The sequence below is a fragment of the Macaca nemestrina genome, chromosome 16, assembly GCF_043159975.1.
Source record: "Macaca nemestrina isolate mMacNem1 chromosome 16, mMacNem.hap1, whole genome shotgun sequence".
Taxonomy (NCBI): domain Eukaryota; kingdom Metazoa; phylum Chordata; class Mammalia; order Primates; family Cercopithecidae; genus Macaca; species Macaca nemestrina.
In genome coordinates, this window is record NC_092140.1 from 99398328 (window position 1) to 99414808 (window position 16481).

General features: G+C 43.9%; 1 long non-coding RNA gene across 1 annotated transcript in view; it reads right to left on the bottom strand.

Annotated features, from left to right (window-relative positions):
* Positions 1-16009, bottom strand: part of LOC139359242 (uncharacterized) — a 66138-nt gene extending 50129 nt beyond the window's left edge. The window contains exon 1 of the long non-coding RNA XR_011615179.1: positions 15804-16009. This is a non-coding gene — a long non-coding RNA (uncharacterized lncRNA). The remainder of the gene's footprint in view (positions 1-15803) is intronic.
* Positions 16010-16481: the final 472 nt, after the last annotated feature.

A 16481-nucleotide genomic window follows, 5' to 3' on the forward strand; every position in this document is an offset into this window, starting at 1 on the left:
ATGAGTTCTCTAGAGTAAAACTCTGGCCTCCTCATCAAGCCTGAGGGAGAAGTTATTGGGCTGACCTAGCTATGTTTTAACAACTTCTGCATGGATGAGTCCAGAACCTTCTTTTAGACTAAAGAGTTCTTGTCACTCAGCTTTGAGACTTTAGCCAAGGTTCTGAGAGAACAGATGCATCCATTTTGTTGTTGGAGACTGATGTAGACAGCAAAAGGGCTGGTCTTAAAATCCTTGTGTGTGAAGCATATATAGGATTGCTCTCTAGTTTTACTTGGGATGCTGACTCTGTGCTTGCAGGCTGAGCATAAAAAGCAACCAACACACACACATTCTTACACACACACACTTACACACTCACGCACTCTTATTCCACATTTGCCTTTTATAGATTGGTCTTCATTACTTTGTATCCCACCAAATGTCCGATTCACGTTCCCTGTCTTGCTTCTCCCTGCCACCCTCCAAATCCACAGTCCCACTTCCTCTCTCCACCCCAAGGAAAAGACTCTGCTGGTCTTGAGTCGTCAGCACTGTGTGCATGTGTGTGTGCACACGCACAGGTGCGTTGTGACTGGTGCAGGGCACATCTTGTCCCTGTTGGCCACACACAGAACTCCAGCCCAACTCAGTTTCCGTGATTATTCACTTCATCCAACACTTTGCTCAGAACTCAGTGCCATAGGAAAATAGCACACATTTGAAGCCTTTCATCCAGAAAACAAGAGCAGAAGCGTATCTAATTATCACGATGTTATTTCATTTCCCAAGGAGGGAACCGCACAGATAAAACAGTCTGCTGAAAGCAACCAGACTTCCCCCTGTACTTGTCATTTTTGGAGGCTCTTTTCTCTGCCTCCTGGGTATGCTTAGCAGATCCACAATTCCTTATCCAAAACCTTCGAGGCCACGTATGTTCCTGATTTCAGAAATTTTCAGATTTCAGGAAGGTAATATAATACAAACTTCATGTTTTATATAACTCCCTTTGGGGCCAGTCTGAGACTGGTACCCCATAATTAAACTCATTAGCATTTCTACAGCAAGGGGTATGAATAGTGTAATGAATTAAGATCTTAATTTACCTCACATGATTTTGGGTCAGGTTTTTCTACAAAATGAGAAAGAAAAAAAAAAGCCTCTCAGGTTTTGAATGTTGAAATTGTAAATAATGGATTGTGGGTATGTATTTCCCATGTCTTTAACTCACGTACACGCTACAAATCAGTTATTACATCTTTCTTCCTTCTGCCTGTATCTTCCTTCCTTTTTTGATGGTATTGGTCTGACATGGGAGCCTTATCTCTTTTCTTCCCCAATCTTACCATTCTTTTTATTTTTTTTGAGACAGAGACTTGCCCTGTCGCCCAGGCTGGAGTGCAGTGGTGCAATTTGGCTGACTACAGCCTCTGCCTCCCAGGCTCAAGCAATTCTCCTGCCTCAGCCTCCTGAGTTGCTGAGACCACAGGCATGCACCATCACACCCGGCTAATTTTTGTATTTTCAGTAGAGTTGGGGTTTCACTATGTTGGCCAGGCTGGTCTCAAACTCCTGACCTCAAGTGATCCACCTGCCTTGGCCGCCCAAAGTGCTGGAATTGTAGGCATGAGCCCCCTATCAGGTATAACTGACACACTAGTTTTTACTCTCAGACCTGTAACTACAATCCCTTTCCTGCAGAGGAGCATGCAGGCACAGAGAAAAGTTGTCTAGATGGATTTTAGGCTTCTTAAGACAGTTTTGTGTCTTACACAGCTCTGAAGACTCCACAACCTGAGAGATTTACAAAAAATATTAAGCCTCCAGCATTTGATGGAGGAACACTAAAAAGGATATTCCAGACAGAGAGCAGCTCCCTCTTCCTTTATCCGTTGGATCAGTGAATGAGGATTATCAAATGGTTCCCAAGCAACCAATCTCACAAGACTTCACAAGAAATGCTTTCTAGTTGCAAATGAATTTCTGAAGTAGCCCAGGGTTATATATGACTGTTTATGCCAGGAAATAAAATATTCAAAACACAGTCTAGCAGAATGTAATCAGACATTTCAAACAGGGATATGAAGTCATTGTACCCATCCTGCATATGCTGACTTCATGTCTCTCTGGTGGCCTTGGCTGTGGGTCGATGCTCCAGGTCTCATGCAATTCACTCAAGAATTGCCAAGGTTATTTGCACACCTACGCCCATAATGGCATTATTCACAATAGCCAAAAGGTGGAAGCAAACCAAGTGGCCACTGAAGAATGGATAAGCAAAATGGGGTATATACAGGCAATGGAATATTATTCAGCTTTATAAGGGAAAGAAATTCTGACACATGCGACAACATGGGTGAACCTTGAGGATACATGCCAAGTGAAGTAAACCAGTCACAAAAAAAGCAAATACTGTATGATCCTACTTATACGAGGTGCCTAGAGTACTCAAACCCGTAGAGGTAGAAAGTAGCATGGTGTTTGCCAGGGACTGGGGCAAGGAGGAAGAGGGAGTTGTTTAATGAGTAGAGTTTTAGTTTTGTAAGGTGAAAAGAGTTCTGGAAATGGATAGCGACAATGGTCGCAAAACAACGTGAATGTACTTAACATATAATGTGAATGTACAAACCAAGTAGCGACCCATCACGGTGCACCAAGTTATTTTCCACATGCATCTCTACCGAGTCCAATTCATTCATTTAAATATGGTTAAGGTGGTAAATGTTGTTACATGCATTTCACCACAACTGAAAATAAAAGCTAAAAAAACAACTGCCACAAAAAAGGGGAAAAAAGGAAGAAAATTCTGACACATGCTACAGCATGGATGAAGCTTGAGGGCATTATGCTGAGTAAAATAAGCCAGTCATACACAAAAAGACAAATACATTATGATTCCACTCACATGAAGTATTTAGTCAAATTCCTACAGGCAGAAAGTATTAAATAGAATGGTGGTTGCCAGGGGCTGGTGGGAGGAGGAATGGGGAGTTGTCGTTTAATGGATATAGAGTTTCAGTCTCGCGAGATGAAGAGTTCTGGGGATGGATGGTGGAGATGGTTGTACAACAATATGGGCAGAGTTATGCCACTGAGCTGCACTTTTAACAACTGTTAATATGGCAAATTTTATGTTATGTATATTTTTCCACAATCCAAAAAAAAAAAAAAAAAACCACTAATGTTAGCAAGGATAGCTCTTGTTATGCAAAAATGCTTTGTGCTTCAAGTACTAACATAAGCCAAAAATAATAGAATAAGTCATTAACATATACCTAAGACTGAAAAGCAAGAGAAAATAATGAAATCAATGACCTCAGCTAAGAAAATCTTCAATTTGGTCTTGTGCAATTTGTTTTTGTCTGTGCACGTTTTAAATTTGTAGCAGTAATGACTTTGAAAAAGGGGAACCAAGTGAGTCTCAGCTTGGAGAAAACTAGGGCACTGCATCATTTATAGAAACAGGTGCAACTGGTTTTATTTGGACTTTTTTCTCAACTGTCTGGTTGATAAATAAAAGCAGACACTATGTCAAATGAACCGGGGAACTTTGCTCACAGCTGTTGGCCAATTGCTAAATTCCATGAAGATTAAATTTACCTCAAGTGTCCGTGTGGTCTGACCTCTTGGCCCTCTTGGTGGTGCCTGCAACAGCATCTGTGTCTGCTATGCAGGTAAGCCGAGGAATGACACGTCACTGTGTGCAAAGTTGTTTTCCAGATGCATCTCTGCTGAGTCTGATTCAGTTGTCATACCCTTCTCACCTTTTATAGAAGTGGTTCTAAACCTTGGCCACACATGGAGTCACCTGGGAGATTTCTAAAAATCCTAAGACCCAGTTTGAGCTTCAGCCCCACAAAATCAAAATCTGTGAGGCTGGGACCCATGGTTGGGAATCATCGTTTTAAGGCAACTCTATAATCCCCTCTATGATATCTGCAAGAGTAACAAAAGCTATATAAATGTTGTCCTCAAAAATATATTCTATTGTATATTTTGGGTGTTTGTCTCCCCCACATCTCATGCTAACATGTGATCCTCAGTGTTGGAGATGGGGCCTGGTGGGAGGTGTTTGAGTCACGGGGGTGGATCCCTCATGAATGGCTTGGTGCTGTCCTCGTGAGAGTTAGTGAGTTCTCGCAATATATGGTTGTTTAAAAGTGTGTAGCACCCCCACCCCCACTCTCTTGCTCCCACTCTTGCCATGTGATATGCTGGCTTCCCTCTTCCCCTTCCCTCTTCTCCCATGATTGGAAGCTCCCTGAGACCCTCTCTGAAGGAGATGCCAGCACCACGCTTCCTATACAGCCTGCAGAACCATGAGCCAAATACATTTCATTTCTTTATAGATTATCCAGTCTCGGATAAAGAAAATGTGGCACATATACACCATGGAATATTATGCAGTCATAAAAAACGATGAGTTCATGTCCTTTGCAGGGACATGGAAGAAGCTGGAAACCATCATTCTCAGGAAACTAACACAAGAACAGAAAACCAAACACTGCATGTTCTCACTCATAAGTGGGAGTTGAACGATAAGGACACATGGACACAGGGAGGGGAACATCACACACCATGGCCTGTCGAGGGGTGGGGGGGCTAGAGGAGGGATAGCATTAGGAAAAATACCTAATGTTGATGATGAGTTGGTGGGGGCAACAAACCACCATGGCATGTGTATATCTGTGTAACAAACCTGCATGTTCTGCACTTGTATCCCAGAACTTAAAGTGTAATAAAAAAAATTATCCAGTCTCAGATATTCCTTTATAGCAATGCAAAAAAATGGCTCAATATACTCTATTTTCTGTTATCTCCTGTGCTTTTTATTTTAACAATTCCACCAATAATCCTATGAGAATTTCATATCCCACTCCCATCCTTCCTCTCTTCTCGAAACAATTGGTTGAATCATAACCTAAAAATTGGCTTCCAGTGAACACAAATTTATTAAGCACCTACTCTTCGAGACACTGGGAATAGATGGTGAACAAGACAATGTCCCAGCCCTCCTGGAAGCCCACAAGAGGAGGCAGACAGATCCCCTTTGGGGCCCTTATCCTTCCAGCCACTGGAACTGTTGGCTGCCAATGACTTAATTGCTGAGTCCCTCTTGGGGAGCTGGGGAGTGGGTGCAAAGTCCCGGTCTCTTCATCTTGATTTGGGGGCAATGTAGAGCTGTTCAGACCTCCCCATGGGATTAGCAGAGGCTTCTGTTACAACTAAGCCTCAGTTCTCTTCCTCCCTCTGCTCAGTCCTGCTTCCTTGCTCCCTCACATATATTGGCCTCAGTGAACTTCCTGAGCACGAATCCTCATCTTAGACAGTTTTCCCGGGAACTTGCCCTAAGACAGTGACAAACACTAGAGTGCTTTCGATGGGGCAGGTGGACAGATTCAAGACATACATTGAGGCAGAGCATATAGGACCCACTGATGGATTATAAATGAGCTGTGAGGGAAAAAAAAAAGGTTGTCTTTAAATGCAGAAAGCCTGAGAAATGGGTGGCTGATAAATTCTGAGATTCTGTGGGGAGAACCAAAAGCCACAGAAATTTTGGTCTGTTCCGGGAGAATACCTTGTAACTGTAGCTTATAAATTATTAAGTGCCCTCCTAATAATAGCTATTAGTTTTTGTGTGTTTTAAACCCTGTTGGTGCATTAGATACCTTAACTCATTTGATTTTCACAACACACCTGTAGGGTAGGTATTACTATTTTCCCATTCCCGAGATCCTTTGGTCTCCTCATCACTCACCATTCTCTTCCTCTGGCCCTGGTCAAACAGGCTGCATTGGCCTTCTCTCCCTTATTTGCAAGCACTAAACACCCTGTGACCTCAGGCCCTTTGCACGTGCCTAAAGGACTCTTTGCACTCTGCCTGAAGGACTCTTCCTCAGCTGCAGCCCCACCTCCACTCTTTCTCTGGCTACCACCTTCTTTATGGATCACCTCCAAAATACCTTCCTCAAAGTGGCTTCTCTTGTTCTCCCAAGGTTAATAAGGTTAGGTTCTCCTGGTCTCACACTCTAAAATATTCCTTTATTAAATAACCCTATTATATTGCATATGTATTTGCTTTTTGATTAATCCTATAGCATTTTCTTGTTGGTTTACTAACATTGTAATTAAAGGACTGTGTGGCAAATCACTTCCTTGCATATTTTAAGCTCCATGAAAGCAGGTACTACCTTATTCTGCTCATTCTCTAGCACAGTGCCTGGCACACAGTAGGTACTCAAGAAATATTTGTTGAATGAATGATGGAAATATTGGGGCTTAATGAAATTATAGAATTTTCTCCAGATTGCAAGTCAGTTTGTTGTAGAGCTGGGATGTGAACCCAGCTCTGTTTGAATCCAAAAGTCAAAACACGTCATGGTTTGCTGACTGTAATTGAATGGGCTGCCCCATGCAGGTGGTCAATAATATCTGCACTAAACCAAAATGTGCCAGAGCTCAAGAACATATCCCCAAAACTGGATTAGAATCCCACAGGTTCCTGTAAGACTCCCCCTTTTCATTGGTTCCCCTCCCATAACAGTGGGAAAATAATTTTTCTCCCATTTAGCAATTTTAAAATAGATTCAAGTTGCCATGTGTGCCTAGCACAATGGTGGTAGGATGAGGTGAGAAATGAAGGCAGGAGGCTATGAAGATCTATAGTCATCTAAAATTCACAGATTAAGTTACTCAGTGAATTTCTTTAAACTGATGAAGGATTCAATAGAAAACTCCTTTGATTTCAACCCTCACAATAAATTTTTCTAAAATAGTGTCTTAGTCTTAGTCCATTTCATGCCACTATAACATGATACCATAGACTGGGTAATTTGTAAAGAACAGAAATTTATTTCCCACAGTTTGGGAGGCTGGGAGATCCAAGATCAAGGAGTCAGCATCTAGTGAGGACCTTCTTGCTGCATCATCCTGTGGTGGGAGGCAGAAGGACAAGAGAGAGCAAGAAGAAGGCAGCCTATTGCTCCTAGTCTACAAACCTGTCCAGCATGGTACTATACTGAGTACTTCAGGCAATTGTGACACAGTGGTAATTAGCATATCTAAATGTATCTAAACATAGAAAAGGGAATGTATTGGTTACAATGGCTACAGCACCAGGCTGTAGGAATTTGTGAGTTTCATTATAATCTTATGGAACTACCTTCTTTTTTTTGAGATGAAGTCTCGCTCTTGTCCCCCAGACTGGAGTGCAATGGATGATCTTGGCTCACTGTACCCTCTGCCTCCTGGGTTCAAGTGATTCTCCTGCCTCAGTCTCTGGAGTAGCTGGAATTACAGGCACCTGCCATCACGCCTGGCTAATTTTTGTATTTTTAGTAGAGATGGGGATTCACCATGTTGGCCAGGCTGGTCTCCAATTCCTGACTTCAGGTGATCTGCCCACCTTGGCCTCCAAAAGTGCTGGGATTACAGGCATGAGCCACTGTGCCCAGCTAGAACTACCTTCTATATGCAGTCCATTGTTGACCAAACTTTGTTGTGTGTATGACTGATTTTTGTCTACACCCCAAATTTGAGTTGCCTGCTCCTCAGGGCATTCATACATATAGTTGTATGTTTATGTAGAATTGAAACAAAAGTTTCATGAAAAATGCTTTCTCCTTTGTGATGCATTCTTTCATTTTTAGTTTAATTTTATTTTCTAAGAAATTTGCTTACTGATTTTATGATCCACGAATGGGGGTCCCAACAGCAGTTTGAAAACACTCATTAGGTGGCTTCCAAGTACCACCCACACCTCAGATTCATCCTCATGTTAGTGCAGGGTGACCATAAACAGGCTGTGGCTAAGGAACTGGTGGCTGAGCCACTAAAAGACAATACAGAGCCCTCGTCTTCGAGACATTCAAGCTATTCAGTGATATACAAACCTGCCAACTCATTTTGCTTATATACTTGGAGTTTAATCTATATCAAACAAGCTTGAAAATGCTGGGGTTGGAAAACCAAGGAGTTCAGCCTGGCTCACATCACAGTAGGCAGCACGACCACATCAATTCACTATCAGCCACACATGGTGCTTCTTCCAACCTGGAAAGATATTGCTGCTTCTATGGATCAGAAACTTGAGACCCAGAAAGGTCATGGCCTAAGTCACTGAGACAAAGCTAGGACATAAATCCAAAGCTGGGTCTCTTGGTTCCCCATCCAGTTCTCTAGTATTTATTCTTGTGCCTGAATAGATTGAGACTTTTAGGAGTGATATAACTAATAATGTCTTGCTATTGTGCACTTTACGGACACCTATTCTGTGCCAGGCTTTGCTCCAAGGGTTTCAAATGCATTGATGAATTCCGTCTCAAAAAGCAAATCCTAAGAAACTAGCACCATTTGTATTATTAAGTAGACTAAAGGTGGGAGACAGGGAGTTTTTACTTCCTCCAGGCCTGGACTACTCTTAAAGTCCACAAGGGAGTGCAGAGCTGAGTGTGTCTTATTGAATGAAACCAAGATGGCCTTTCACCAGACTCCTCTGAGTAATGGATAAATGCATTAGCGAAGGATATGAATTCAATTGAGCTAATTCAAATTTCATGCCACTTAATTTTAATAGGAAGAATATTGGCCTATAAATAACCCTTTAAAATAGTTGGAATATGAATATGTGCAATTCAGTATTGAACTGAAGATATTATTTCAACATCGTTTAATCTGATTCATCTCAGGGGAAATGAAGGAGACATTTTTAGTGTCCACAGAGGTGGTTGACTGAAATACAAACAAATCTGAAAACGGAAGAATAAAACAGCATCCCATGGCCCCGCTTAAGCATCTCCGCAGTATCTGGAGGCTCAACCCACGGTGGGACATGACCCCTTCTCTTTTCCATCATTAATGACCCAGGAGCTGGCAGCAGATCACGTATGACACTGGTCATAGCCTGGGCTACTCTACTGGAATTGCTGCTATTCCTTTTTCTCTCTGACTATCCCAAGAGCCCCAAGAGGGCAGGAATCAAGTCCTTTGAGGCTTTGTGTCAGGAGCATCTAGCCCACTGTGTCTGGAGGAATGACAAATGCTGGTGCCCAGGATTGCAAAGTGTGGATCCTAACAGTCCTGGAACCTCTGTTCTTACACACATTCCTCCAACCTAAGAATTCAGCAGCCTCCAGGTTCAGCAGCCTCATCCAGCAATAATTATAAGACAAATCAATTATGTGCATTGCTGACTTCCGCCAACCCCTATATCAGCATTTCCAAATAAATTCTGGGAGATATTAAAGAATATCCCAAGGGGAGAGTAAGAAAGGTCTCCATGGCTAAGAAGGTTTGTGAAGGTCTGGGTTAAAGTCAATGAAATACTTCTTTCGGCCGGGCGCGGTGGCTCATGCCTGTAATCCCAGCACTTTGGGAGGCTGAGGTGTGCGGATCACAAGGTCAGGAGATCAAGACCATCCTGGCTAACACCGTGAAACCCCATCTATACTAAAAATACAAAAATTAGCTGGGCGTGGTCGTGGGCGTCTGTAGTCCCAGCTACTTGGGAGGCTGAGGCAGGAGAATCACCTGAACCCGGGAAGTGGAGGTTGCAGTGAGCCAAGATCATGCCATTGCACACCAGCCTGGGTGACACAGTGAGACTCAATCTCAAACAAAACAAAACAAAACAAAACAAACTTCTTTCTGGAGGACTTCTTGGAACCTATAGTACGCTAGAATGTGCTACCATTTTTCTAGGAGGACATGTAGTATCCAACTTTTCTTCATTTGGGTTCCCGGAGAAGCAGACCCTGAGCAACAAAGATCCAATAGAAGTAATTTACTTTGGAGGTCATCCCAGGAAACATTTGTAGAGAGTGGAGAAGTGAGAGAGGAAAGAGAAAGCACCAATTAGCAAGGGTTCGTAAAGTTACCTGTTATGGACTAGACATTTGTATCCCCTTGAAATTCATGTTGAAGCCCTAAACCTCAGTATGGCTGTATTTGGAGATAGGTCCTTTATGGCAGTAATTAAATGAGGTCAAATGAGTGTGGTCCTGGTCCCATAGGATTAGTGTTCTTACGAGACAAGACATAGAGAGCTCACTCTCTCTGCACTCAGGCACTGATGTAAGCCCATGTGAGGATCTGGAGAGAAGACAGCCACCTGCAAGCCAGGAAAAGAGTCCTTGCCATAAACTGAACCCTGCCAGGACCTTAACATTGGACTTCCAGCCTCCAGAGCTGTGAGAAGATACATTTCTGTTCTTTAAGCCACCCAGTTCGTGGTGTTTTGTTGTGGCAGCCTGAACTGCCTAGTACTTTCCCTCTGTGGGTAACTGGGGCTGAAGCCTGCCAGGAGTCAGAGTAAAGCATGCACCAGGGACTTGGTTCAACCACCAGGAAATAAACTGGAGGCCTTGAGTTTGAAACCTTCAAACAATAACAGGCTATAAATGTAATGTGCTAGGATGCTTGGCTGTCACTGCGTGGGCAGCACAACCGTAGCAACTGACATGTCCTCCAGACTGCAGTGATTTCTTCACTCTGAAAAGATGATGGCAACTTGTTAGTCCATGTCACTGTGACCCAGAAAGGAGAGAGGAAGCTGGGGTGTTTATACACCAATTCCACTGCTCCCAGGGGTATAACTTTCCTGGCACTTCTAACCTGCAGTGCAGGTGGCAAAGCAGGCTCTAGACCAGAAAGTCCTTGGGCAAAGAGGTGCAGGGGCTGGCTGCTAGGAATCGGCCACGGTGTCCTGGGAGGGAAGGGAAATGCTAGGCATAGATGCCAAGCAGGTGCACTTTCCCCGCATGTGCTGGCAAACTGTGGAGCAGCAGAGTCTCCTTGAAACACAATTTGGGGAGCCATCTGAGGCCCTCCCAGAAGAACTTGACATCCTGCCACAATTCTATCTGCCCACTCACAACAGAATACCCCTGGAAGTCCAGGATCAAGATGTCAGCAGGGTTGGTTCCCTCTGAGGCCACTCTCTTCGACTTGTGGGTAACCGTCTTCTACCTGCATGCTCACCTCATCTTCCCTGTGTGTGTTTGTGACCTGATCTCATCTTACAAGGACACCAGTCATACTGGATTAAGGCCCAGCCCTGATGGCCTCATTTTAACTTAGTCATCTCTTTAAAGAAGCTGTCTCCAAATAAAGTCCCATTCTGAGGTACTGGGGGTTAGAATTTCAGCATATACATTTTGAGGGGACACAATTTAGCTCTTAACATGAGCTGTGCCTTTGTTGCCACTAAGGCAAGTCACTTAAAAAAGACAAAAGACGCAAGCAGGACTTGCCTCAAACCTGACCCTGTAGATTAGCACGTCCAACTCTGACATAACTCCCCCAGGCATGGCGGATGCCCCAACAGAGGCCCATCCAGCTGGTCCAGGGAGAGGCTCTCAGGGCCACCAGATGCTTAGCATCCCAAGCCCCGGGAAGGGCCCGCCCTGCCACCAGGCTCGTGCTGCCGCTGGCTCAGGCCAACTTCTCAACAGTCGATTCTCCTAGCTCCCTATTCCAATTTCATTGACCCATTCATCAAAAATAAGGCCCTTCTATCTGCCAGGCAGTGTTCTAGGGCCCTAGAGTTACAGCCACATACCAAATAGACAAACATTGCAGCCTTTGTCAAGACTGTATCCTGGTGGAAAAGTGGAGAGGAGATAACAAGAGAAAGAAATAAAAAAGTGCATACATCAATGGTGATAAGTGCTAAAGAGAAAAATAAAGCTGGAAAGAGAACTCGTGTGTGGGGTATGCAGGTTGGACAAGGTGGCTGAGGCAGGAGCCACTGAAAGTGGGATGTTTGAGGAAAGACCCGGGGGAGGCAGGAGCCAGTCGTGAGACACCCAGGGGAAGAGCCTTCCGCGTGGAGCGACAACCAGGGCGCTGAGAGGAAAAGGGACAGGGGGGTGGAGGTGGAGGAGCAGGAGGCCCAGGTGGCCAGGAATGGCAGGGGACTTCAGCTTCACTTTCGGGGAGATGGGATCTCATTGGGGAGTTTTGGCCAAGGAAAAACATAATCTGACTTAGGAGCGTCAAGCAGCTGGAGGAAGCCAGCAGGGGAGGGGAGCTCTTGGGGTAATCCAGGTGAGCTGTGACACTCATTTGGACCAACGTGGTTGCAGTGGATGAGGTGGCATTCTGGAGGTATTTTTTTCGTTTTAAATATTTTTTATTTGATCACTTTATGGTTGATTCATTATTTGAATGTATTTTCTACAGTGTTCCTCTACTGGTTATTTTAAAAAATGACTTTATTTTTTTAGAGCAGTTTTAGGTTCATAGAAAAATTGAGCAGGAAGTACAGAGAGTTCCCATATAATCCCCCACTACACACACACGCACACACACACACACACACACACACACACAGCCTCCCCCATTATCCACGTCCTCCACAGAGTGGTGCGTTTGTTACAACTGATGAACCTATGTTGACACATCGTCATCACCCAAAGTCCATAGTTGACATTAGGGTTTACTCTTGGTTTGGTACATTCTGTGGGTTTGGACTAATGTATGATCACATGGACTTGCCATTGTAATACCATACAGAATAGTTTCACTGCCCTGAAATCCTCTGTGCTCCACCTGTTCTTCCCTCCCTCCACCCTAACCCCAGGCAACCACTGATCTTTACCTTAGAGTAACTGTCTCCTCTGCCTTTTCCAGAACGTTCATAGGGTTGGAATTGTACAAGATGTAGCCTGTTCAGATTGGTTTATTTTACTCAGCAATGTGCATTTAAGTTTCTTCCATGTCTTTTCATGGCTTAACAGTCTATTTCATTTTAATGTTGAATGATAGTCCACTGTCTGAATGGACCACAGTTTATCCAGTCACCTACTGAAGGACATCTTGGTTGCTCCCATGTTTTGCGAATTTGGATTCTGGATGTATTTTGAGGGAAGAGTTGACAGGATTTCCTGACAACTTAGATGTTTTGTGAGCAGTGACTCCAAGGAAAATGCCAAGTACTTGGCCAGTACAACAGAAAGAAAGGGATTCACGTGGGTCTCCGCTTGCACAGGGAGACAGGAGATAATGCACTAGAGATAGTGACAGCAACAGTCATCATAATTGTTTACTGAGCCTTAGCTTTGTGCCAGGCTGGGATGAGTATACTGTGTGCCTTAGCCCATATAATGCAATGCTAGCCCTAGGCAGTAAATGCTGTTAATATTCTCATTTTACAAATGAGAGAACTGAAGCGAGTTGTTTACTTGCTCAAGGCCACATAGATCTGCTCATATCTGGCTCCCAAGACAGTAAATATTTATTATATAATAATTGGGTTAATGTGAATCTTCCCTTCAAACATAAGCCACTCATAATGTGCTGACATAAATGACGTCTTTGAGTCTGTAATATTGAAGGTGAGGACATAAACCAAGAGAAATGAATGTCACCTCCTGAGGCTTCTTGGGAGGCCGTCGGCCAGCCATTTCCCCCAGCAACAACATCCCAACATGCTTTTGGCAGCATGAGTATTTTCTAATTCCCATAAAGGGTTGAGTTTGTTGCACAGGGCTCAGCACACATTAGGTGCTCCATAAACACTGGCTATCAATTCAGAGAGGTGAGGAATTCTCATGAGTTCATAAGAAAACAACTGCTTATAATCTGCAATTTTGCCTGTGCATTTTCCCTATTGATTTGACAAAAAGTATTAAATCTTTTCTTTGAGTGATACAAAAGGTACATCATCACAGCCATCAGTGGTTCTCAAGAGCCATTCCCTGGCCAAGAGCCATGGCAGTTTCCACCCATTTGGGGGTAATGAGAATAATCAGAACAATACAGTGAGTCTTCACAAAACCAGTTGTATTTAACTTAAGCACTCGCCTTTTGTGTGAGGTATGCCTCTGTGTGTGTGTGTGTGTGTGCTAAAAAGGTCTTCTTTACTATGAAATGATAATGAAAGTAGCTAGAAGTGTGCTCACCTAAGTAAGTGTGTTTAGCAAAATATAAGTTTGGCAACTCCATGTCGGTCTCTCCTTTTTGTACTTGCTGCTGGTGGTGAAATTTACCAATGCATGAAATCCAAACATCAAGGTACTGCTGGTCATGATCATTGTAAACTCAGTTATGTGCAAGCCTCAAGTGTAGCATGCAGAATCAAATGTAAAATGATGAAGAGTTAGGATAGATGGACCATCTTTATTACCAACCAAAATATGTGCTAATCACTTAACCGCATATGACCCTGACCTGGGTAGGAAACATCTAGAGACAAAACAGAGAACTAACAATTCTTCACCGTGAGCAAGATCATGGCAGAGCTCTTCTTGTCACACATTATCACACTCTGGGTACATACCCCGCAGAACTTTGGGTGTAAATGTAGTGTCCCCAACCTCTGAGTGTGGCTAAAGGAGTTGAGTAGAAGTGAAGAGGAGGTGCGTCCTTCACAAGCCAGGGCAGGGCCTTGCACCTACACCGTGGGACCTTGCTATTCCTTCCTCTCCCATTTCATTCAGCAACATTTCAAGCCAGTATTTCAAGAGCTACAGAATGTGGACATGCTGAACCATCATGTTTTGGTTAAAATTTATTGATTATAATTGGCTGCCTAAGTCTCCTAATATAGTAAAAGAAAATTTAGAAGCAAAGTAGCACATCAGCAAAATACTCCACTTCCCTGCTTCTGGCCACCCTCGGACTATCCTTCCATTTTCTCTTTTCAAGAAGGCATGTCCAGCAGGAGGGCACTAGAATCTAAAAATCCCATCAGAAGAAAAGGCTGTGGCTTTGCTCACAGTACACTTTCCTTCAAACCACACAGCATAGTGCATCAGGTACAATTAAATGTAGGTCACAAGGAAAGAGAGAGATCGCAAACACATGATTCACAGTACGTTAAGTGATAGATCCCCCAGGATTGCTCCTTTGCAGAGAAAGCATGTGTTGTCAAGCTGGCCTGCAGACGTTTAACTCTTCAACTCAAATATAAAGCATTCTGGTTGCACAAACAGTGCTCCTAAGTCATTAGTGATTCACAAAATCAATACCATGCCTGATCACTGGCTTCTCTCCTCTAGTTCTTGCCCAGACACAGCAAGGGTGTCAGGGCCTGAGAAGATAACTTCCCAGCATCCCTGGCCACGGTGCATTCCAACCTTAAGCTGGCAGTGCACTACTGATCTGAGTGACACTGCCCGAATCAGGGTTAATAGTCTTCATTATAAGGCCAGGCAAGAACAATCTCTTCTTTTTACAACCTGATTGAAACTCCAGGTGAACACTCCCTTTTTACTCCCAAGCAGTAGAGGCCCAGGCTGCTATTGTTAGAAGAAATGTGTACTGTGAGCAAAGCTCCAGCCTTTTCTTTAGATGAGATTTTTAAATTCTGGTGCCCTCCTGCTGATGTGCCTTCTTGAAAAGAGAAAATAGAAGAATAGTCCGAGGGTAGCTAGAAGCACGGAAGCAAAGTATTTTGCTGATGCCCTTGCTACTTTGCTTCTAAGTTTTCTTTTACTGTATTGGCCAATTATTCATAACTGTCCGAACTTGGAAACAACCAAGGTATCCTTCAGGAAGCAAAAGGATAAAGAAACTCCACTGACTTGATTGTTAAAAGTTAGATGCCTTTAAAGTGTCTTCCAGTGCTTTCAAGAAGTCCCCAAACAGTTATCTCCAGACGCCCGGAAACCAGTCTGTGAGTTCAGCCTCTCCTCTCATTGCACCTTTGGAAATGCTGGTCAACACCTCCCTACTGACCTTGCCCTTCAGGGCACTGGGGCCCATCTCCTGGTGCTCTGATGCATCTGATATTCAGGCTAAGAGAGGGTCTCAGGATTCCACCAAAGGTACAGTCAACAGCTTCTCCCCACACTGTTGCAAATGCCTGTGTCCAGCCTCACCTGAGCATTCCTGAATGGTCCAGCTGGCTTTCAGCTGTTATCCTATGCCCATGCCCTCGACGAATCTGCCATGACAGCTGTCAGTCAAAGCTGGTGCAAAGAATCAGCCAGGGATCAGTCATCCTCTCCTTTGGATGTAGGGTCCGGGCCTAGAGCAGTCAGCAAAAGGCCTTTGAGAATATCTGCAACGACATCAACAGGAAATAACTCCAGAAGCAGATTCCTGAGGCTTTACTGAGGCCCTATTAGATTATAAATAGGTTTCAAAATTGAAATGAAAGTGGAGTCCTAGGGTAGACTTGTGTAGGACAAGCTCCTGTCTTTCTAAAAGAGATGCATACCTGGGTCTTCAACCTGTTACCTGAGAAGAGACATTGGAGGGATGTAGGATTTCCATAAGCCCATTTTAAATTTTACTGCAAGTGACACCTGCTCTCTAGGTGGTGCAGGGCAGTGGCTCAGGAAGCAGATCCTGGCACCTGACTGCCTGGCTTTGAGGGCAGGTATAGAACCTAGTGCACTGTGTGTCACCTCCCTCAACCATACATGGGGTAATAGAGGTACTCCGCCTTGTAGGGTTGTTGGGAGGATTAAATTAGAACGTACTTGGAAGGCTCCTAGCACAGTGCCTGGCACACAGTGAGTATTAATAAATACTGGATATCCCGTCATTGGCAA